We start from the raw sequence: 25,711 nt of genomic DNA, 5'->3' as shown, positions 1-25,711 counted from the left end.
GCCCAAGGTCACACAGCTAGAAAGTGGCCAAGTGGTGACTGGAACCCCGGAAGGCTGGTTCCAGTCTGTGTTCTTATCTACCACACCTCTCAATACAATGCCCATAAATCACTCAGCCTGGTGCCTGGGCTGTGATAATCATGTCGTACATGTCAGCTATCATTTTATTATTTTTCTTGGCATAAGAAAAAAATGCTTATCAATAGAGACTGAGGGAGGAAAGAGGCTCTGGAATGCAATACCTGGAGCTCTGCGTGCCAGAAGAGCTGTTTGGGGAGAATTCAGAAAGAACTCAAAGAAATGTGACGTAGCTGCTTCCTGGAGCTGTGTCTGGCTCACACAAGTGTTCTTGGTCTAGCACCATCGTCTGTTCTGTTTTCTAAGACTGACTCAGAGCTCTAAGTCTCAATGGAGAGTTGTACATGACCCTCACCTTCTCATTTTATACACGAGTAAATTGAAATCCAAGTTATATCATTTGATTATAGAAGCTTTGTAAATTGGCAACAAAACTAATACTTGAATGAAAGTCTCCTGATGCCCAGATAATGCCGTCTCCCAAACCTACAGCCAATACATATACCAGCTTTTCTAGATTTCAAAACGCCTTGCACATTGTGTGCCTAAGTGCAGTCCTCTTGGCTAAATAAGCGATTTGATTATTGATTTGGTAAATACAATTATGACAATGATTCATCACAGGGAAGACAGTTACGCAACATCTCTCTCCATTTCCTTCTAATGGCCTACAGGGGTGGAGGCGTGGCGCTTAAATCAGAAGGTCCCTAATTACCTACCACAATCCTCTTGGTCTTCAATGGTCCTGAGGTTTGAGGACCTGTTTGCCCGTGCTGAGACCCAAAAGCTCACATCGAATTAGGTCGTTCAAGTGCTCCAGAGGGGACATGAAACACTGAAATTAGGGACCTCCTTCCACTCCCCACAAAAGATCCTTTGCCTTTAAGGACTCCTTTTAAAAGCCAGCAAGTGTTCTCTGATCCTTCTTAATAAAGTGCCCCGGCAGCAGCGCGCCCCTTCCTTGAGATCTGTGCAGTCTCATTAAATTTGATGTGTCACAGAGGGCTTGGTTCCGTGAAAGGGAGGCTATGGGAGAACTGGAGGCTGCCAGCTTTCCTAAGGAAACGTAATTCATTACGGCTTCTCAGAATGGACGCCCCTCTGGCTTCCTGCTCCATTGATGTTTTCCCCCTTTGCAAGTAACAAGTGAAGGGCCAGCTCAGCCTGCAGATTTAACCCTTATTAACAGCCGTTTAAATTAGAGATGTGGTTTGATGGAGAGACAGGAGCCTTCGTAGATCCCCACTCAAAGGAAACCGAGAAGAGATGATTAAGGGTGAAAGCACGCTAGGCCGGTGATGCGGCACCTACCCCCATCTGAGGAGAGTCTCGCACCGCTGTTAAGTAGTTTACCCAAATAATGTGTGCCTACTTTCCCCTGATTAAATATTCATGACCCACTCCTTCCTCCCCCGTCCCTTTTGAAAGAGTAATGGAGGAAGGAGGATTTGCTGCTCTCCACGAAGTGACGAACAGGAGGACAATGGCAGACCACCAGCCTGCCTGACCACTGCCTCCTCAGCAGGACTGATTCAGAACGTCTAGGATGATGACCTACCTGGCTGCAGGCTTCCCTGAGACCTCGGAGTGAAAAGACGGATGCTCTGGTGCTCCTGCGTGGCCGAACCTGAAGGAGACCCACCCGGTCTGGGAACAGATCCTGCAGAACAGAGAGCAGATTCCTCATGCAAATGCCAGCTTCACCTCAGTCTCTGGGGACCAGTGTGTGCAGGGGCCACACAAGCTAACCAGGGAGCAAAACTGCAAGGGCAGCGCTGTGATAAAGAGAGGGCGAAGACATCCAGGATGAGGCTGCCCATCCCAGCCTCTCTTCCCGTTTTACGTGCAGCCTCGTAATGCCTCAGATTCCTTAGGCCCCTAACCCTACGTGGTCTTAGGGGTGCCATCGTCATTGTTCCTCTGAATTTGTCCCTTAAGAGAAGAACATGGGGCATTATACCAGGTACAGCAGACAAAGCAAGACCTACCTGCCCACTGGGAAAATGAGCCATGGTAAAAGACCATCTTAGGGAAGGATGGGGACAATGTGTCCCTCAAGCAGTAAAGCCCACTCTGTTCATATCTCTGCTCCCCACTTCTGCTAACAACCCTCATCTTCACTCTAAACATAAAGAAAATAACCCCCAGAATCAGGGTCATATTCTTTGGAAAATGGATACACGTATAACAACACAGCTGTAAAAATGAAAAGCATCAAGGTGCCTCTCTCATGTTCATACTCTATAAACTTATTTTTCTGACTTGCAGCATCTAACTCAAGGAATCTAAAGAGAAACATTCTATGACAGAAACAAAATAAGACAGGCCCAAATAAGTCCGGGGCTGACAGCACTGACATTTACATATTACGTGAATGAGGATGTCAGCTCACTTCATTCTTATTTTACTTTCAACTGAAGTGCGTAGAAGAACTTTCGGGAGTCTAAATTTATCAGAGCAACTCATAGTGCACAAACTTTAGTACACCCTAGTTTTGACTCTACAAAGAGTAATTCTTCCCCCCATCCCGCCCCCCAAGTCCCAAAATAGGACAGAAATATATAGAACACGTGGCAATGCCTCTCCACATCCTCCTCCATTCACCTTGGTGACGTTTAGGCAAGTTTTTCTGGGAGACTCAAAGTGTACACAGAGTTAGTTATAAATAGGGTTTTCTTCAAACTGTTTTGAAACAAAGTTTCAAAGTATTCACAGTGTCAGAGAGAGTTACTGCCAGCTTATGCTCACCATGGCGTGGGGAACATCAGAAATATAGGCTTTCCACGGTTTTTACTAATTGACACCATCAGGGAAGTGCACCAAGATGAAGCATTGGGAAAATAAACTATAAATTTCCAACGTATGTCCAGTCCAGGGGCAGATGAAGGGAGGCGCATGCTGTATGAACTGCCAAGAGCTTTCAGGTTCAGAACAAGGGTCCAAGCAAGACACAGTCTTGGCAAAACCTTGTTCCTCTTAATTTCAAATTCGCAAGTATGTGCAGGGAAATGTAATCCCTGTTTGTTTTTTTTTCTGAGACACTTTCCCTTTCTAGAACATCCAAGCCCTGCTTTACAGGCACGTATCACATGAAAAAGGAGCTAGTCACGTGGAGGAAACTTTCCTGCCAAGCAAGGAAGTTACACAACGGTAAGAAGTGGTGTATTGTGAGGTGGGTACTTCAAGAGGTCTTCTGCTCATCTACACCCTGCAGTCCCACAGTGAAATACTTCTCTGGCCCCTAAAAATGTACAGAATGATAAAGATAAAAGTGGGGGGCTTTCCTGGTGGCGCAGTGGTTGAGAATCTGCCTGCTAATGCAGGGGACACGGGGTCGTGCCCTGGTCTGGGAAGATCCCACATGCCGCGGAGCAACTAGGCCCGTGAGCCACAACTACTGAGCCTGCGCATCTGGAGCCTGTGCTCCGCAACAAGAGAGGCCGCGACAGTGAGAGGCCTGAGCACTGCGATGAAGAGTGGCCCCCGCTTGCCACAACTAGAGAAAGCCCTCGCACAGAAATGAAGACCCAACACTGCCAAAACTAAAAATAAATTAATTAAAAGAAGGCTCAACCTTTAAAAAGAAAAGAAAAGTGGGGACTAGGGAAGGAAGAAAAAAAACGGATACTGCTGAGCACTTAGTATGACCCAGAAGTACTTAAGAAATTGACAGGTGTTGTTCATTTCATTTTTGCAACAACTTCTATGAGGTCAATTATCTTTTTCACTTAAAGATGAAGACCCTGAGGACCAGACGGGTTGGGTGGACTTCTCCAAGGTGGTAGGGGCTGAGGGAGGACTAGGGTCACAACGTATCTAATTTTGAAGCCACTCTGTTTCCACTCTACAATAGTGTCGCCAATGGCAAGGGTCTTCAGAAACCACAGAACCAAACACCATGGAGGTCACAAAACAGTGGAAACAAGAATCTTGATTCTTAGCTCAGTCTTATTTCTCATGATAGCAGAGTGTGTTTGCTTCAAAATGTTTGTGTGCTCCATTGAACTTCTAAAATGAGTCTAGCATTCTCCTGTTACAACACTTAACTCAGTATCATATGCAGTCAGGCACAAGCCATACTATACAACAGTGATGACAGTAAAGGTGGACCGTATACATATTTACTTGTGCCCAGTATACTATAAAGATCCTAGGGTTAAAAAAAAAAAAAAATCCAGGGGCTTCCCTGGTGGCACAGTGGTTGAGAGTCTGCCTGCCGATGCAGGGGACGCGGGTTCGTGCCCCGGTCCGGGAAGATCCCACATGCTGCGGAGCAGCTGGGCTCGTGAGCCATGGCCGCTGAGCCTGCGCGTCCGGAGCCTGTGCTCTGCAGAGGGAGAGACTGCAACAGCGAGAGGCCCGCGTACCGCAAAAAAAAAAAAAAAAAAAAATCCATACAGGCAAGCCTCAGCCTGGCCTCCTAACCCCACTCACAATACCCTCCGCCTACCTTCTACCCAATAACACTATTATCATTAGAAACTAAGAAGACACTGTCAAGGCAAAAGCAGACATAAACAGATATTCACATAACACAACAGAGAAGTGGTCTGAATTCCCACAGTGAAGGTAGAACGCCTCGTCGGCAGCCTCCTTCCCTGATCACTAACACAAGTGCAAAACTTTCCCCTGCCCCCAAACTCGGTCTAACTTGTCTCCCTACTTCTAGTCTAAGCACAGAGCCCACCAACCTTATTCCCTTCCCCTGCTTTTCCTTTTAGTCACCCCCACCTACAGCTAAATCACTTTTTCATCCACGCCACATATTCCATACCATCTTTTCAACAAGTCTCTTCTTTGGCGTCCTGTGGAATCCTGCTTAATGAGCAAACTCCCACATGGCTGCAAATCCTCACGCCAGCATTCTTTCCACCTCGCTGTCAAATGGAAATGTGGCTTTCCCTTAACTGGAACTAGCTCTCAAACCCCCTTCCCGAAGCTGCTTTCTCTTTCCTGACCGCAACTCAAAAAAGGTCACACTTGCTTTCAACCTACCTTGCAGAGCGTTGTCCTGCCGCCATCGCCCGAGAGCTCTTCTCCTTGGCAAGTCTTTTCCCTCACTCCTTAATGTACGCTTCTGACCTTTAATCTGGAGCACGTGCTCTCCAGGAGCACACTGAGCTTTTATTGATGACTGATGACCTAAGCCTCTCAGCATCTCAACCTCCTCAACATCAATGACCTTCACCTCCTTTCTGTTTCTCAGCACAAAGCAGTGGCTCTCAAAGCATAGGACCACTAGCATCAGCATCACCTGAAACGTGTTAGAAATGCAAATCTCAGGCCCTGCCTAGACCTGTAGAATCAGAGTTTTCAGGGGTGGGGCTGGCAATCTGTGCTTTAACAAGCCCTCCAGGTGATTCTGATGCACAAAAGTTTGAGAACCACTAATGCAGAGGAGGGCCCCACCATGGATCATGTATCAATTGGAGATTTTCAACTCTAAGACCTCTGCTTCACCAACTTGTCCTCATGTTTCCTATTCTCTCAGCCTTGTTAATCTAATATTTGCCATGGTCTGAAGATCTAAAGCCTCTTCTGGCCTCACCTTCACCCAATCTGGATCCTGGTCAGCATTTCCATGATGCCTCTAAGCTTGCAACTGCTACTAAACTGGTTTCCCCTAAATTTGGACATTTGGCACAAGCTATGAAATTGTGCTGATTGAATCCAAGCTAGCTCTCTTATCTGGACCATCGATGCTGGTTTATAACCATAGTATTCGTTTCTTTAGGGTTGGTTAATTTGTTCTTTATAATATTTCTAAAATTTATCCACTTTCTTCAATACTGACATTTCCACCTTGTCTTCCACACTTTCAGCCACTTGGCTTGACTCTTACTTTACTTAAAAACAAAGGCACCCAATCAAGTTCCCTCCATTTCTACCCACTGCTCTCCAAATCATCTCAAGAGCTGCTTCTCCCAAAGTAGAAGCGTCCTGCTCTCTTACGCTCTGAATCTTCTCCCTCATGACTCCACCAGAACCTCGCTCCTCAGGAATGCCAGTGGAATGTAGGGCCTCTAAGAAGGGAAGTTCAAGACCATGTCTTGCCAGAGGGCAGAGGAGGTTGTCAGTGATTAATAGTGTCATATGCCAGAAATAGATCCAAGATAATGAAACTGAGGAAAGGTTGTTTTGTTTGGGCCATTACTAGATAACTGGTTTCAAAATTGCTGTTTTAGTAGAGAGGTGAGGACAGAAGACAGATTGCAGGAGGTTAAGAGAATGAAGTAAGGATGTAAGGGTGTGTATGGCCCACTATTAAGAGAAATTTAGCCATGCAGCAAAAAAATGAGAGTAGAAATGTAGCTAAAGAGACTGAGGACTCAATGGACAGTCTTCTCTCCACCATTAGTGAGATCTGTGTTTGTTTTATGCAAAGGGAAAGCAGCCAGTAGAGAGGGACAGAATAAAGACACTGGAAGATGGGTTAATTAAAGGAGAAAAGTCCTGCAAGGGACACAAAAACATGGCGTAGACAGCAAAATTGGAGGGGTCTATTCATCAGGACTCCTGACTGCAAAGGACAGTATATCTTCATCAACTAACTTAGGCTAAAACAGAAACAGACTGGCTCACATGACCAGCAAGAGGAGTGTAACAGGATATGACTGTACCCAGAGGTTTGATGTTTCCGGGACCACTGTCTCACCTCTGCTGCACTGTATGTATCTTCCATACTCTCTCCCATGAAGACAAGCACAGACTACACCCATTCCACAGGCTGCTCCTGCTGTATATGTTCCCAACTTTTCCACCAGAAAATAGAGCATTTCTCCTCAGCTCTGGTCAAATGCCATCAAGACTGATCGGGCCAGTCTGACTTTCATGCCCAGTCCTACGGTCAGGGAAAGAGGAAGAAGCTAGAGTGTTCGGATCCACAGTCCTCATGGGAAACATATGCATGGAAGAAGAGGAACTCTTCACTCTCTCACAGAAGCTATGATGCCTTGACCAACAGACTGGGAAGAAATGAGGTACAGGAGAGACAGTGCCAATTAGCCAGGGTCAGCCCCAGATAGGAACAAAGGCACCTCTCTGACACTACGTTGGGTGTGAAGGTATATATGTGTGTGTGTATGTACATTATATATAATATATACATGTATAATGTATGTACATATATAATGCATATATGGGTGTATTTGTATACTTACATATACACATGCATACATATGTATAGTTATACAGTTGAAGAGGCATGTCACAGGCCAGGTGCTCTGAAAGCAGATGCTGAGACAGTTTGGTTTGCAAGATGTTTATTGGGGATCCACACCTGTGAAAGGCAGGAAGAAGCTGTATTTGTCAGAGGACAATGTAGAACTGTAATGCGGACCTCCTTCAACCCAGAGGAGCGCTCTGGAGTGGGTGTTGCTAGTCAGAGTTGTCTTACGTCAATTAGAAATAGCTGGACCAGGGGACTTCCTTGGTGGTCCAGTGGTTAAGAATCCACCTTCCGTTGCAGGGGACATGGGTTCGATCACTAGTCGGGGAACTAAGATCCCACATACTGTGGGGCAACTAAGCCTGTGCACCACAACTACTGAGCCCTCGCACTCTAGAGCCCACGAGCCACAACTAGAGAGAAGCCTGCACGCCACAACTAGAGAAGGCCGTGTGCCACAACAAAAGATCCCACATGCTGCAATGAAGATCCCGTGTGCCGCCACTAGGACCTGACACAGCCAAATAAATTTAATTAATTAATTAATTTAAAAAAAAAAGAAATACCTGGACCAAAGTGCCAGGGCCTTTATACACCTGTGTCGCTCACAGTCACTGGAGGTGGGCTGTCCCAGGGAAGGTATGATCTCAGGGGAGGTCATGCTCTCTATAGCTGAAGCAGAGTCAGAAGATGCTGACAGCTGTAAGCTGCTCTCTGTATTTCCCAGAACAGGGCAGCAAGCCCTTCTTTAAAGAGGGATCTCGATGGTGCATCTCCATGTGTACCGTGCAAGAGTGGAAGAATAGAAGAGCTTTAGGGCTGTGAAACTACTCTGTATGATACTGCAGTGGAGGGTAGATTTCATTACACATTTCTTCAAACACATAGAATGTACAACACCAAGAGTGAACCCTAATGGTAACTATGGACTTTGCTTTTTTGTTTTTAATTTAGTTTTATTTATTTACTTTTATACGTCAGGTTCTTATTAGTTAACTCTTTTATACATACTATTGTATATCTGTCAACCCCAATTTCCCAATTCATCCCACTACCACCCCTGCCCTGCTTTCCCCCCTTGGTGTCCATAGGTTTGTTCTCTACATCTGTGTTTCTATTTCTGCCTTGCAAACTGGTTCATCTGTACCATTTTTCTAGATTCCACATATATGCGTTTAATATACAATATTGGTTTTTCTCTTTCTGACTTACTTCACTCTGTACGAAAGTCTCTAGGTCCATCTACATCTCTGCAAATGACCCAATTTCGTTCCTTTTTATGGCTGAGTAATATTCCATTGTGTATATATACCACATCTTCTTTATTCATTCGTCTGTCGATGGGCATTTAGGTTGCTTCCATGACCTGGCTATTGTAAATAGTGCTACAATGAACAATGAGGTGAATGTGTCTTTTGATTTATGGTTTTCTCAGGGTATATGCCCAGTAGTAGGATTGCTGGGTCATATGGTAATTCTATTTTTAGTTTTTTAAGGAACCTCCGTACTGTTCTCCATAGTGGCTGTATCAATTTACATTCCCACGAACAGTGCAAGAGGGTTCCCTTTTCTCCACACCCTCTCCAGCATTTGCTGTTTGTAGATTTTTTGACTATGCCCATTCTAACCGATGTGAGGTGATACCTCATTATGACTCTTAGAGGAAAACATAAGAACGCTCTTTGACATAAATCACAGCAAGATCTTTTTTGGCCCACCTCCTAGAGAAATGGAAATAAAAACAAAAATAAACAAATGGGACCTAATGAAACTTAAAAGCTTTTGCACAGCAAAGGAAACTATAAACAAGATGAAAAGACAACCCTCAGAATGGGAGAAAATATTTGCAAATGAATCAACAGACAACGGATTAATCTCCAAAATATAAAAACAGTTTATGCAGCTCAGTATTAAAGAAAAACAACCCAATCAAAAAATGGGGAGAAGACCTAAATAGACATTTCTCTAAAGAAGACATACAGTGGCCAAGAGGCACATGAAAAGCTGCTCAATATCACTAATTATTAGAGAAATGCAAATCAAAACTACAAAGAGGTATCACCTCACACCAATTAGAATGGGCATCATCAGAAAATCTACAAACAATAAACGCTGGAGAAGGTGTGGAGAAAAGGGAACCCTCTTGCACTGTTGGTGGGAATGTAAATTGATACAGCCACTATGGAGAACAGTATGGAGATTCCTTAAAAAACTACCTTATGATCCAGCAATCCCACCCCTGGGCATATATCTGGAGAAAACCATAATTCAAAAAGACACATGCACCACAATGTTCATTGCAGCACTATTTACAATAGCCGGGACATGGAAGCAACCTAAATGTCCATCGACAGAGGAATGGGTAAAGAAGACGTGGTACAATGGAATATTAGCCTTAAAAAAGAATGAAATAATGCCATGTGCAGCAACATGGATAGACCTAGAGATTGTCATACTGAGTGAAGAAGTCAGACAGAGAAAGGCAAATATCATATGATATCGCTTATATGCGGAATCTAAAAAATGGGTACAAATGAACTTATCTACAAAACAGAAATAGAGTCACAGAGGTAGAAAACAAATTTATGGTTACCAGGAGGAAAGGGTGGGTGGGGGAGGGATAAATTAGGAGATTGGGATTGACATATACACACTACTGTACATAAAATAGATAACTAACAAGGACCTACTGTAGAGCACAGGGAACTCTACTCAGTACTTGGTAATGACCTATATGGAAAAGAATGTAAAAAAGAGTGAAAAAAAAAAAAAAGAGTGGATATAGGTACGTGTATAACTGGTTCACTTTGCTGTAAACCTGAAACTAACACTACATTGTAAATCGACTATACTCCAATAAAAATTAAAAAAGAAAAAGCTGCTCGGCGGCTCTGCCTGAGCGTGTGCAAGAGTAGAAAGAGAAAATGAAATTAACTAAGTTCACTTACGAGAAGTTGAAACTTAGGGACAATATGGTCTGCTGCACCATCCATGGGATTGAATTATGTGTCCACTGCCATTAAGAATGAAGGGTTTACATAAACAAGACCAAAAGACAACCCTCAGAATGGGAGAAAATATTTGCAAATGAAGCAACCGACAAAGGATTAATCTCCAAAATTTACAAGCAGCTCATGCAGCTCAATAACAAGAAAACAAATAACTCAATCCAAAAATGGGCAGAAGACCTAAATAGACATTTCTCCAAAGAAGATATACAGACTGCCAACAAACACATGAAAGAATGCTCAACATCATTAATCATTAGAGAAATGCAAATCAAAACTACAATGAGATATCATCTCACACCAGTCAGAATGGCCATCATCAAAAAATCTAGAAACAATAAATGCTGGAGAGGGTGTGGAGAAAAGGGAACACTCTTGCACTGCTGGTGGGAATGTGAATTGGTTCAGCCACTATGGAGAACAGTATGGAGGTTCCTTAAAAAACTACAAATAGAACTACCATATGACCCAGCAATCCCACTACTGGGCATATACCCTGAGAAAACCAAAATTCAAAAAGAGTCATGTACCAAAATGTTCATTGTAGCTCTATTTACAATAGCCAGGACATGGAAGCAACCTAAGTGTCCATCATCGGATGAATGGATAAAGAAGATGTGGCACATATATACAATGGAATATTACTCAGCCATAAAAAGAAACGAAATTGAGCTATTTGTAATGAGGTGGATAGGCCTAGAGTCTGTCATACAGAGTGAAGTAAGTCAGAAAGAAAAAGACAAATACCGTATGCTAACACATATATATGGAATTTAAGAAAAAAAAATGTCATGAAGAACCTAGGGGTAAAGCAGGAATAAAGACACAGACCTCCTAGAGAACGGACTTGAGGTTATGGGGAGGGGGAAGGGTGAGCTGTGACAGGGCGAGAGAGAGTCATGGCCATATACACACTAACAAACGTAGTAAGGTAGATAGCTAGTGGGAAGCAGCCGCATGGCACAGGGATATTGGCTCGGTGCTTTGTGACAGCCTGGAGGGGTGGGATAGGGAGGGTGGGAGGGAGGGAGACGCAACAGGGAAGACATATGGGAACATGTGTTTATGTATGACTGATTCACTTTGTTATAAAGCAGAAACTAACACACCATTGTAAAGCAATTATACTCCAATAAAGATGTTAAAAAAAAAAAAAGAATGAAGTGTTTATCATTTCCTAATTACTTAAACACATTACAAAAGAAATGTGTGTAAGGACCCTGTTTGATTCCTAGACAGGCCTCTGAAATATACCATGTTCAGAGGAATTTTAAATAATTTTTTAATGGTCCGGGCCCTATACAGATCACATAGAAAACCTGACCTCTGACCACTGTTGTAAATCAAAAATGATTAATTTAACCTTTCTCTCCTTCTATGTAACGATCCATGGCAGATACGGTTCTGACCACTCCTGTTCTGAGCACTTGTTAGCTCTACTCAGTCAGTAAACATTTACTGAATACCCCACTATGTGCTACATGTTAGGCTGGGCCCAGTAGAAACAATGGTTATTAACACGACGTCGCTTATCTTCAAGAAAACCTCGGTTTTGTATGTGAGATAGGCCCATCATCGGTCATCACAATAAAGGGTGCCAAATATTAAGATTATGTTCGTAGTATGTGTTTAACTAGTCAGTCATATCATACTACTATATCAGGAGAGATGGAAGAGAAGGTACATTAATTGAATGCCTACTGTTTGCTCTATATTTTATATAGGTCATCTCATTTACTCTTCACAAGAGTTCTACACAGTAGATATCACTTGCCTCACGCTCTATGGCTCAAGGAAGAAAGTCACTTACCCAGGGCTAGGTGTTTAAAAAGCCTGGACCAGGATCTCTCTCTCCAAAGCCCAGCTATTTTCCCAATAACCTGAAGCCTCCTGGGGTGCTACATTTATTTGTATATGTCTGTCTATTTGTATATGTCTGTCTATTTGTATATGTCTGGGAGAATCTTACCTACCTCATTATTTTCCTCCTATGCCAAAGTATACTGATTAGTTGGTCAGCAAATATGCATTTCATAACCAAAATGTAGTACAAGTTTCACAAAACGATGTTCCCTAGAAGAACATAATTGGCATTGAGTTATTATTTGTAAGAAAAAAATGAATGAAAGAGAGACTGTATGAATGAATCAATGAAGGCTGAATGAAGGCTGAACTTGCTTTTGGCTCAGGGCACTTGCGTTTGCTGGTCCCTGGTTGGGGACTGTCTTCTCCCACATTTTTACATGACTTGCTTCCTCAACACTCTCTTCAGTTCCCAGCTCAAGTGTCACCTTATCAGCACCACCTTCACTGGCCACCCTATGTAAATAGCAACTACCCCTCCAGCTGTCACCTCCACCTCCTGACCTGCTCCAGTTTTTTTCACAGCACTTTACCACCCCCTGACATACAGTATATTTGCCAGTTCATTCATCCTGTCCCTCCACGGGAACCCGCACCCCACGTGAGCAGAAGCCTGTTCTGCCCTGTATGCTGCTGCAGCCCCAGTGTTGTAAGTGCTCAATTAATATCTGTTCCAGGAATGAACTTGACTGTTAAACACAGTCATAGAGATCAAATTCCTTCCTTACCTTTTCTCTTGTTTTTGCCTGGAAAAATTAAATAATTTTATCAACGCTTTAAACAGTGCTGTGTTCCAAAAGTATCATCCTTCTGTGAAAAAGCTCTGAGGTTGTCTTTTCTTTTATGTCTTTTTCATGTGCGCAGAGGATGGGGTTTTGTTGGGATATGTCACTGCTTTTTCCCATCTGCAGAAGTTGGAGATAAAACAGCGTGTCCAATCTCTCCTCAGTGAGCTGAAAGGTTAAAAGAAGTGCTTTCTACCCCCTAAGAGGAAGGTGTTTTGACTCTCTCCACTTCTACTTTCCTCCTCATGACTCGATTTTGGTGGTGGTTTGGAAGTTAAGTGAAAGATTGTTTTAGCCACTATAATATTGGAAGAGCGAAAAGAAACTCTGAAGGTTAATATTTACTAGCAGGACAAAAGAGTTGCAAACAGCTCAACTGGAGTTTTCCGTGTCTCCTGCAGATAACTCACAATCAAAATTCTTTCACTGTAAAGGAGGGCCCTTCACTATCTTATACAGGCTCTTTTTTTGTCTTAGATAATTAGAGAAAGTACTCGTTTCAAGATAGCACTGAAACATAATACCGTAATAATATTCATTGCAATGGAATTTTACCTTTATGATAATATTATCTAGTGGCAACCAATCTCATTCCCCAATTCTCTGTGTCTCTAATTACTTGGAGAAACATTCTAACATTGTGATATTTAAGGGTAGGTCCTATGTGACTAGGGTGTTAACAGACTTTAATGCAGAACCTTCGGGATTAAAATAAACGATGAGCGACTGAGTGCACACTCAAAGCTGAAATAGTAATAATACTTTATATGACACTCCACTTTTCTCACTTTTTCGTCACCACCGTCTCTGCATTAGAAAAAAGTCAGAATTGGAAATTTTCCCCAAATTACAGGAGAGATTCCAAGATCAATAACATCTTACATTCACACAGCTAGAGAAGATACGGCCAAGACTCGAGCCCGGGTCTTTGGGCTCCTCTGACCTCCTCAACTGGCTCTCAACAGCCCAGAAAAATGGAAACCGTGCCATGCGCTATAGGCTCTCCCCTTCAAGATCTAATTGCTGGATCTCCAAGTCAATAACATATCACAGTTTGGACCATACTGAAAAAAGGAAGAATTTGTGGAGACAATTCAAGATGAGAGCAAAACTGGCAACTGTGACCCAGCCCAGCCCTGTGACTTCGGGGGAGAAATCCCTGAATCACATACTGAACAGAGGGAAGAAGTCCCCAGATGAGCTAGCTGCCAGAGCAGGCTGATTTGGGGTCCGGCCAAGCATTTACTCTGAAACCCTCATGGATTATTCAGTAGTAAATCATTGTTTCTCTTCTTAAATTCTTTCTCCGCAAAGAGGAGTTATTTCCTTTATGATTAATAGTTCCCCGAAACTATTCATGTGGGTGCATTTCTTTATCGCCTCTCTCTCCTCTCTCTCTCCCTGCCCCCCTCCTCCCCCCTTTCCACATCCCACCTCCCTCTTTTCCCCTATTTCGCTCTTTTTTATCACAGCTTTTAAATCCTCATTCTTGCCTGGGATATTACTTTTTATTACTGCATTAAAAATTACCACAAAGTTGGCATCTTAAAACAACACAAATTTATCATCTCGAAGCTTCTACATGTCTGAAGACTGGGCAGAGCATAAATTCTCTGTGCAGGGTCTCATTGGGCTGAAATCAAGGTGCCAGCTAGGGCTTCAGTTCTCATCTGAGTCCTCTTCCAAGATCACTGTTTTTTTGGAAGAATCTGTGTCCTTGAGGCCATTGGACGGAGATGCCCCTTTTCCTGCTACCTGTCAGCCCAGAACTGCTTTCCCTGGCAGTTCCTTGTCATCTGCCCCCACTGTCCATTCACAGCACAGTGTTTGCTTCCTTCCAGAGCAGCTGGAGTCTGTCTTTCCGACCTCCTCTTGTACAACCAGCTGGAGAAAGCTCTTTGCTTTTTAAAGGACCAATGTGATTAGGTCAGGTAATCCACTGTGCCATGTAGCATAACCTAGTCACTGGAGTAAAGTCCATCAGAGTCCTAGTCCCAGCACCGATGCAGGGCATGCGTACAAGGAACATGGGAAGTCTTGGGGACCATCTTAGAATTGCGCCTACCGTATTTAGCTTCGTACTCCATCTGTGTAGCATGTTGTACACATCAAAATGTTTTCTTTTTCTTTCCAGGACACGATTCTGCCCTCCTATTTGAACCACTCTTCATTTGTCCTCTGAGAAGCCAGTTTCTTGAATCTCCCCTTTCTCCTTCCACACTTCCCAAGCTTAGAGGCTATGATATTGTATTACTTATATTACTTCTCTCTCCTCCATAGGACTTAGCACCGTGTCTTACCAGCGAAGATGTTCATTATATGTTTGCGGGATGAGATTGGATTGGTTCGAATCATTGCATGTCTTTGAGAAATTAGGCATTTAGCTAGCAGACTATCTTTTTTTTTACATCTTTATTGGAGTATAATTGCTTTACAATGGTCTGTTAGTTTCTGCTGTATAACAAAGTGAATCAGCTATACATATACATATATCCCCATATAGACTGCTTTATTGCACTTCCAGGCCTCAAGGACCGAGCAACAGTCACCTGAACCTCTGGCAGTCAGCTCGCTGGACTGACACTGCAGTTACCTGTCTAGGTTGCTAGGAGAGAGCTCCCAACCAACTGACGATTCTATGATTTCATCGAATGCAAGGGGCGGTCAAGAATGATCAGGGGGAAAAAGGCCTCTTTATAAAGAGTGCATTAAACTCTCTACCTCTTTTCCATTTCATGCTCACTCATTGTATTTTTTTCAATGTACTTTAAAAATCTTTTTGAAGGCAACGTCTTTTCTATTCAAGTGGAATAATATGATTCACCCTGCACTGCCCATGGTCCCTACTGTGCTTCCAGGGGATACAGCAGAGGGCTACTTTCCTTTACAGCCTTTGATTTGTTCCTTCTACATCCTGTAATTTCCATCCACACCCAACAGCCAAGTGCTGTGTGGGGCTAATTAAACACTATAATTATCCATGAGTTACGGCCCAGAAGCAGAGAGAAAATCTAACACATGTCTGATTGTAATATCAGGTAAATACTCAAGATATGTGACTGGTGAAATGCAAAATATTCTGTTCATTTAATATTCATGATGAATAGTGAATTAGTCTAATCACATTAGCTATTCTATTCATTTATTAGGTGAGAGTGATTAGATGTGAATAACTGTGGGAAAAAACCCTCTCAAGTTGCAAAAATTAGACTTCTATAGTTTTATTATGTTTATTTTCAACTGAGGGTAATTGTCTATAGATTTCTCTGAGACTAGTCTACACCCCTCCCTTATCTTTGCCCCTTGAAAAACTGAGTGCAGATTACAAGGGTAGAGAGAGCAGATGAGACAATGCAGATCTGGCATACAAATGCTCACATAGATTGTACAAACATCTGAAAATACTGCATATCAACATTGCACTTGCAAGGATATAACCATACTATTTTTTCTTTTATTTTTTTATTGTGGTATAATTTACATACAATAAAATGCATAAATCTGGCCACTATGGAAAACAGTATGGAGGTTGCTCAAACAGCAAAAATAGAACCACCATGTGATCCAGCAAATCCACTCCTGGGTATATATATATCCAAATAAAATGAAAACACTAATTCGAAAAGATATGTGCACCCCAGTGTCCACAGAAGCATTATTTATAAGAGCTAAGATACGGAAGCAACTTAAGTGTCCTCAACAGATGAATGGATAAAGAAGATGTAAAAAAAAAAAAAACAGAAATGAGAAGAAAACCAAAAAAAGAGGTGATATATGTATACATATAGCTGATTCACTTTGCTGTACAGTATAAACTAACACAATATTGTAAAGCAACTATACCCCAATAAAAATTAAAAAAAAAGAAACTAGAAAAAAATACACACACACACACAATGGAATGTTACTCAGCCATTAAAAAAATGAAATTCTGCCATTTGCAACAACATGGATGGACCTAGAGGGTGTTGAGCTTAGTGAAATAAGTCACACAGAGAAAGACAAATAGTGTCTGTTATCACTTATATGTGGGATCTAAAAAATAAGACAAACAAATATAACAAGACAGAAACAGACTCACAGTTACAGAAAACAAACTAGTGGTTACCAGTGGGGAGAGGGAAGGGGGAGGGACAAGATAGGGGCGGGAATTAAGAGATGCAAACTACCATGTATAAAATAAATAAGCAACAAGGATATATTGTACAGCACAGGGAAATATACTTTTTTTTTTATTCTCAAGAAGAAAAAAACCCACTATATTTATTTAGTTTAACATTTACCCAGATCTAAAGAAAAAGATTTCAAAAGATAACCTAGGACATATACCTACGCATGCACCCCCTGACCCAGATAACCTAAAAGAAAAAAATAAGGGCAAAGTTCTGTCCAACAGATAAATTTATCTTCGATTCTGGAAGATGTTTCCACGTCCTCTCCCTCTTGCGGCCTCTGGGGCCTTCAGAATAGCAGCCTTTCCCCGACCGGCCCTGAGCCTTGGGTTTATTTTTCATGCTCTTTAACATGGGTGTGTTTTTCAGCATGTCAGGCAAAATCAGAAAGCGGATCTTGCTGCCATGGATGTACACCTGCTCCAGCTGTGCCACTCGGCCATCTCTGTACGTGACTGTGATGTCGGACATCCGGCAGTTCATGTTGTCCTTGGCTTCAAAGAGCTTCCCTCGATACACCTCACCAGTGTTCATCTCCCATGTCACGATGTGACCCTCAGCCTCATGTAGGACTTTAATCGCATGCCAACAGACATCTCGGCAGGAAGAGAGTTCGGCTCTGGTCTCCTCTTCCTTTCTGGTGGGGAGGTGACTCTCGCGACTGTGAAGGCGTGAGGCGAGTGAATGGCGGGTCCTGCCTAGACATTATTTTGCACTAACTTTAAATGGAGCATAATCTATAAAAATATTGAATCACTGGGTTGTACACCTGAAACTAATATGATATTATAAATCAACTATATTCAATAAAAAATAAAACTTAAGTGTACAGCTCAATGAATTTTTACCTAAATAGATGCCCATATAAGATATAGTTCAAGATCGACATTTCCTAGAAATGTTCCCTTGTTCCCCTTCTCAGCCAATACCCACCGCCTCCCCAGAGGTAACGACTATTCTAACTTCTATCTCCATACACTAGGTTAGCCAGTTCCTAACTTCATCCAAATGGAATCATATAGTCCCATAATACTTTTTAAAGAACTGTATGTATAAAGTCATTTTAATAGAGGAAAGCAAAACAAAGGGGAAAATCTATTATCCCACCACCACCACCACCAAAAGTGAAAAAAAGAAAACCTTCAAGATTAAAACAATTGATATATACATATCATTAAATATTTCAGACACAACAGAAAACGATTTGGGAAAGCCTTCACTTTTCAAGAGTTGTTTATTACTAAGCAAACCCTGCTGGATCTTCCCCATTGGTTCCTTCAGATTCCCCCCTCCATCCCTCTGCAGCCTTCTCTGGGCCCCTGGAGGCTGGCCTTTGTGGGCTACATCAATGACTCCTGGCTACCTTGTGTCTATTTGGGAACTGAAAAGGATAGCACTAGCCATAGATGGGAGGGCAGCAGTGAGTTAGGCGGGCATGTTCATTCCCCTGACTCTCCCTGCTTCACCTCAGGCAGCCTCTCCTAAAGCTAGCTGCTCTCCCCAAGAGTAGGAATGGCCTTTCCCCTTGCCTCTTAGGCCACGCTGGTTACACTTCCCAGCTTGGGCTTGCCCCTGATTGCTTCAGCACCTCTGGCTTGCTTTCCTTCATCCTTCCCATGCCTTTGCAAATAACCCCTTCATTAAACTCTACTCCATTTGAATGTGCTGTCTTCTGCCACTGACTACCATCCACATTAAGTTTATTTATTTATTTTTTTTTTTGCAGTATGCGGGCCTCTCACTGTCGTGGCCTCTCCCGTTGCGGAGCACAGGCTCCGGACGCGCAGGCTCAGCGGCCATGGCTCACGGGCCCAGCCGCTCCGCGGCATGTGGGATCTTCCCGGACCGGGGCATGAACCCACGTCCCCTGCATCGGCAGGCGGACTCTCAACCACTGCGCCACCAGGGAAGTCCCACATTAAGTTTTAAATAGGGTTTTTAGGAAATACTTTTGCATCCATCATGTGCATAGGCTATACAGTGCTTCGTGGGTGATAAACTGTTTCTACAGGTTTGCTTTATTAGCTACCTCCTTCTAATCAAAGGACACTTACATCATTCACATCCCTAATTCATCCAATCTTTAAGCAGAACAAGGAGACTTGTCTTCAGGCATGAGCAGGTAGAACCAACATCGCTACAGTAGAACTGAAGGCCAAGGTGGATGAGAAAATCGTCAGAAAACAACTAACTTATTTTAAGTGTCCAGATCCCTAAATCCAGGCAAACTGCATCCTGGAGTGTGAAGATACTCAGAGGCACTGTCAGAGCCACCATCTTTTTTAAAGAACTGTGGAGAGAACCAGAGATGTTTACTGTGAAATAGCAAAGACCTGAGAGGAGGGGACAGGACAGCTCTCTAGGGATGAGACCATCTCTGAGGCTCCAGAGGATGGGTTCACAACCAGGTGGTGGAGGTTACAGTGAATGTGGCTCATGGCCTGTCAATTTCACTTCATTCATTCACTTATTCAGCAAATAATTACTGAGAATCTACCACCTGCTGGGCACTGTACTCAGCACCAGTATAATAAATATAACAGTAAACAGAGACAAAACTCCTGATGCCATAGCTTGTTTTTATGGGAATAGACAATAAGTAAATAAAGGAATATATAATACGTCAAGATTGATAAGCACCGTAAAAAAGTAAATCCAGGTAAAGAGGGTATAAGGAGGTGAAGGAGGACGCTCCCTTTTATATAGTGTGGTCAGGTTCAGATGTCTGAGAAGGTCTCTTCTCTGAATGATCAACTTAGATATCTGGGTGGTGGGGTGGAGGTAGGAATTCATGTGGATACACAGGAGAAAAATGGTCCAAGTGGAGAGAACAGCATCTACAAAGGTCCTGAGGTGGGTGCATATTTCACCATGTTTGGGGAATAGCAAGGAGATGATGACTGAAGTCAGACCATCGTACCCAGCGGTGAATAAGGAAATTGGTAGAAACTAAGCTTCCACCTTAATCTGCTGGAGACAGATTGTGTAGGGTCTTGGGCCCTTAATAGTACTTTGCCTTTTACTTTGAGTGAGATAGGAAGCTATTGGAAGACACTGAGCAGAAGAGAGATATGATATGACTGCCTTGTGTAGAATAAACTATAGCTGAGTGGAGGAGGAAGTAAGGAGACAGTTAGGAGGCTGTTAACCCACATGAGAGAGGATGGTGAGCTGGACTAAACTCAGCGTGTCAATAGAATGGTTAGAAGTGGTTGTTAGATTGGATATATATTTGGAAGTAGAGTCAATAGCATTTGACATTGAATTGGAAGTAGGATGTGGTAACAAATGATGTGTCAAAGACGATCTCAAGGTTTTAGAGAAGAGAAAATTATAGCATGTAATTGTCATTTATTGAAATAGGAAAAACTTCACAATAGCAGATTTCAGGGGAAAATAAGAAGTTTAGTTTGGGATGTGATAAATTAGAGACATCAGTTAGACATCCAAGCAGAGTTGTTAGGGAAGCAATTGGCTATATGAGTCTGGCTTTCAGGAGAGAGGGCCAAAATGGATATAGAAACTGGGGAGTTATCAGTATATGAATGGTATTTAAAATCATGGGATTAGATGAATCCCTCTTTCCCACCCCTAAGTTTGTGTAAACTGAGAACTGAGCCCTGTGGCACTCAAAGATTTTGAGGTCATAAGGAGGAGAAGGAACCATACCAAAAAAAAAAAAAAAAAGATTGAGGAGGAACTGCTGGTGAAGTGGGGAGAACCCAGAGGGAGTGGTACCCCAGGGACTAGTGAAGAAAGTGCTTCAAGTGATCAACTGTAGCTAAGGTTGCTTACAGTAGACCAAGCAATATGGTGCCTGAGACATCTATCCAGGGTAAACTCTAGTTCAAAAAGATACATGCACCCCAATGTTCATAGCAGTGCTATTTATAATAGCCAAAGCATGAAAGCAACCTAAATGTCCATCGACAGATGAATGGATAAAAAAGATGTGGTGTGTATACACACGTATATACACATATGTGTGTGTGTGTGTATACACATATTACTCAGCCATAAAAAAGAATGAAATAATGCCATTTGCAGCAACATGGATGAACCTAGAGATTATACTAAGTGAAGGAAGTCAGACAAATACCATATGATATCACTTATATGTGGAATCTAAAAAAATGATACAAATGAACTTAATTACAAAACAGAAACAGACTCACAGACATAGAAAACAAACTTACGGTTACCAAAGGGGAAATGGGGGGATGAATTGGGAATATGGGATGAACAGATACACACTACTGTATGTAAAATAAACAACAAGGACCTACTGTATATCACAGGGGACTATATTCAATATCTTGTAAAAACCTACAATGGAAAAGAATCTGAAAAAGAATGTGTATATATATATATATATATATATATATATATATGTGACTGAATCAGTTTGCTATACACATAAAACACTGTAAATCAACTACACTTCAATTAAAAAAAATAAATTTTTAAAAAGAAATTTCAACATACCTTAAAAAAAAAGATAGTGCCTGAGAATCATCTGTAACTTCTGGCAATGCCAAGTTCTTTTGTGACCTTGACTAGAGCCATAGAGGAGTCACGGGAACAAAAACCCACCTGGAGGGAGTTCAAGAAAGAACTGGAGGGACAAAGAACAAAGAGGAGCCATGGGAACAAAGACCCCCCCCTGGAGGGGCCAGAATGTGTAGACAACTCTGTCAGTGGGTTTTGCTGTAGTGAAGAAGACAGGGATGGGGTAGTAACTATAGGGGGTGTGGGGTGAAGGAAGATGCTTTGCGTTGGTGGTCTGGCTCAAAGATGGGGACTATTCCACCATGTTTTCAGGTGGCAGGAATGATCCAGTAGAGCAGTGTTACATGTTGATATGGGGGACAGAGGGGAAACTGCTCAGGGCACATCCTTGAGTAGGGTAGAGGATAGGAGTCCTAGTGTACAAGTAGGAGGGGTTCTGTAGAGCCAACCAGAGCCATTCTTAGCTTATCTGCTTTATATTTTGCAGTTCCACAGAGACTTTTACCAGCGGAAACATGAGTGTTTAACAACTGATGTAAAAAAAAAAAAAATTGATAACTATTTGCTTTAGTTATCTCTCACATGTTTTTCTGAGTCATTTTACCCCCATCTTACTAATAAGGAAGGCTCATAAAAGTTATATGACTTGGGATTAACATATACACACTACTGTATATAAAATAGATGATCAACAGGGACCTACTGTATAGTACAGGGAACTCTACTCAATATTCTGTAATAACCTATATGGGAAAAGAAGCTAAAATAGAATGGATATATGTATATGTATAACTGAATCACTTTGGTGTACACCTGAAACACAACATTGTTAATCAACTATACCCCAATATAAATAAAAATTAAATTAAAAATAACAACAAAAGTTATATGACTTCATCAAGTTCTCAAAGCTTATATGAAAACCAGGTCTCAAGCTAGTTCTGGCTGATTCCAAAGACCATAAATGTTCCACGACATCGGAGCCTAGAATTCCCCCAGAAGGTCCACCAGCTAACGAGAAAGGGACGACATCATCTTAAGATGCCAGGCAAAGAAAAGCACAACTATGTAAACCTAGAGAATCCCACACACAAGCATTGAGGAAGCAAGAGTAAGTTACAAGCCTGGCCCCGATGCAGTGAAGCCTTTGGGGAAGATGTGGTTCACCTGATAGATGGTAAAGGCAGAGAGTGATGGAGGCGTCAGCATTTGACAACATGATAGGAAGATCCTGAGAGGAGCTGGTCTCCAACGTAGGGCTGTTGAATCCCGTGTGGATGGGAGGGAGCAAATGTTGCCACTTGAAAGCGGGGCGGTGGAAGTTGAGAAAAGCATTGTGGGGCTTCTTTGGGTTTCCAGTCACTTCAGTGAACACTTATGAAGCCCCTACTATGTACACAGCACAGGAGTTCATGTTCAGGAAATGAAGAAGAGCAGTCCTCCTTCCAGAAGTTACACAATGAACAATTCGAATTCACCTAAGATTTCTAAATACCTGTATCAGTCAGCGTTCTCCAGAGAAGCAGAATCAATAATACATAAATAGAGATATAGATGATATATATAGATATAGATCAGATACATTTATTTCAAGGAATTATAGGGCAGGCCAACAGTCTAGAAACTCGGGCAGAAGTGGATGCTGCAGTCTTGAGGCAGAATTTTTCTTCTTCTCTGGGAAACCTCAGTTTTTTTTCTTAAGACCTTCAGCTGATTGGATGAGGCCCACCCACGTTATCCATGGCAATCTAGTTAATCAACTGTAGCTGGTAACCACATTTACAAAATACGCATCGGGTCAACACCTGGATCAGTGCTTGATTAAATAAGTGGGTACTCTGGCCCAGCCGAGCTGATACACAGCGCTAAGCATCACAGTATCCTATCCGTTCCCAGTTTATTCCATAGAGGCCAAAAGCAGGTACTTTAGAGACTTTTGCCTTTTAGAATTGCTGTTGCTTGATCAGGTGTTGAGCTGTAGACCAGTGAGGGGTCAGAGAAGGAGCTGTCTCCAAGCCTTGGTACTGTTAAGGGTGGTTTATAAAGGTTCTAATTCATTGTAATTAATTTTCATTGTGCAGAGGCAGAAGGCTGGCGGAATGAAAGGGGGTAATTTCACAAGTCAAAATAACAAATAAGTAAATACAAATAGTCCCCACTTCCCAGGAGCATATCACCATCTCCAGGTCTCACCACCCGGGATGGAACACAGCCCTGAGCCCCTGTTGCTCCCCGACCCGCACACGCACACGCACACGCACACGCACACACACACACACACACGCACACGCACGAGAGATTCACCACAGGGCGGGCTGGGGAAGAGACGCCCTCCTTGGTTGCGCTTGTTGCAAACAATGAAACGTTGCACGGAGCCTCTTTGTTCATCTCCAGGCTCGGAGCCCTGGAGAACCAAGCAGTGCAGGCACGTATGCCGGATATTAAGTCTCATTTCAAAGCCGCTGAGCCGACGGCGTAACCTGACGGGTGACGTGGGAGCGGCTGCGTGCTGGAAGTGGCAGGCTGGGATCCGCTTTGAGCATCCGCGTGGAGGGACAGGAGATGCAGAGGAAGACGAGGCTCTGGGCTGTGGGGTATTTTCTTTTTCGGAGGGTGAGGCAGGAAAGGAGGACTTGACTTTCTCCGGCCTGAAATCCTGTGTTGGGGTTTCAGGAGTCTTGAGTAATGACTGGTGTAGGTTTCTCATGGAGGACTCATTTATCTAGGTGCCAGTGGGTGAGCCTGGCTTCCCAAGCTTGAAAATTTAGATTTATTGGGTGCCAGAAATTGGACTGGACACCATTTAATAGACCCATGCACCATGAAGGTGAGGGTGGGAGGATAAGTGTCAAGAGGGCAGAATGGTTGGGGAAGGGGCTCAGTGTGAAGAGAAACAGCAAAATCTGATTAGTGCCGTAGAATGCTGGCCGCGGCGGGCAGGAAATACAAGACTCTGGAGAAACCGGTGGTTTCTGAACAGAGCCGAAATCAGATAAACCTTCGGGAAGAGAGAGATGGTGGAGAGGAAATAATTAGTCTCTTGGAACTTAAGGAAGGGACTTGTTGGAGGGGGTGGGGCGGGGGAGAGAGAGAGAGAGAGAGAGAGAGAGAGAGAGAGAGAGAGAGAGAGAGAGAGAGGGAGAGGGAGGGATGGAGAGACAGACTCCTGAAATCTACAGAAGGCAGAACTGCCTTCAGAAGAGGCAGATCGATAAGAAAGCCATTTGCTGGTTACAAAAAAAAAAAATGCATATATCTTGTTCAGCCTCTTGCTCTGAAATAGAAGAAAAGCTTTGGGATTTATGGAATGTGGATTTACATAGAGAGGCCCTGGAATATATAAATACTCGGCTGACTTCTAATGTCAGCGAGAGAAAGGCCGAGGGAGGCACGTTTGCAGGAGGGAAAGAGCAGAGGGAAGTGAAATCCAAACCCTGGACTCCGTGCCTCATTCCCCAAGTGCACATGGGGAATTCATATCCCTTCTCCGCGTGCTTCAATTTCTTCATTATTTTTATCTGTTTTCTCCCTGGGGCTGGGGAAGCAGTGTAAAAATGATTTCTCAGGCTTTGAGACATTTAAACAGAAAACTGTGTAATGCAACGCAGCTGATCTGAATCTCTCTACTCACAAACATAGATGTTCATTCAATATTTATTGTGTTTCTTCTCAGTGCAAGGCACTGAGTTAGATTCATGGGTGGAGATGTGCATGGTAAGTACTTCATTCATTCAACAAATATCTGGGAGGAAAATCTTCCCGCAAAGCGCTCCCATCTTTGTGGGGATAGGTGGATAGGTAAATTCACATGCACGGCATGCCGGAGACTTGAAGGAGGGCCAACTGAATCAGACAGAAGAATCACAGACACCTTCCTGGAAGAGGTGACTTACACACAGGCTGTGGGCCCCTGGCACTCAGCGGTCTGCTGAAAATCACATTTCTCAGTCAACAACCCAGATGTTTGGGCTATATGTCAGCCCACATCTAGGCATTTGGAAATGCTTGGATTTCTGGTGATTAGATCCAAATGCCCACCAGCACTTGTAGAAAGGAGAGTATGCATGCACCTTGTAAATAATGCAAGCGTGGATTGTGTAATAATTGTTTTTATGAGCCATTCTTCTT

At 42.9% G+C, this 25,711-nt stretch overlaps 1 long non-coding RNA gene across 2 annotated transcripts in view; it reads right to left on the bottom strand.

Moving 5' to 3' along the window:
* LOC125965154 (uncharacterized) overlaps positions 1 to 25,711 on the bottom strand; it is a 294,584-nt gene that overhangs the window by 145,261 nt on the left and 123,612 nt on the right. For both annotated transcript variants that reach the window (XR_007478727.1, XR_007478728.1), the window contains exon 2: positions 1,637 to 1,738. This is a non-coding gene — a long non-coding RNA (uncharacterized LOC125965154). The remainder of the gene's footprint in view (positions 1 to 1,636; positions 1,739 to 25,711) is intronic.

This window comes from Orcinus orca, chromosome 8, assembly GCF_937001465.1.
Source record: "Orcinus orca chromosome 8, mOrcOrc1.1, whole genome shotgun sequence".
NCBI lineage: Eukaryota > Metazoa > Chordata > Mammalia > Artiodactyla > Delphinidae > Orcinus > Orcinus orca.
This window is presented reverse-complemented; position numbering and strand designations above follow the sequence as displayed.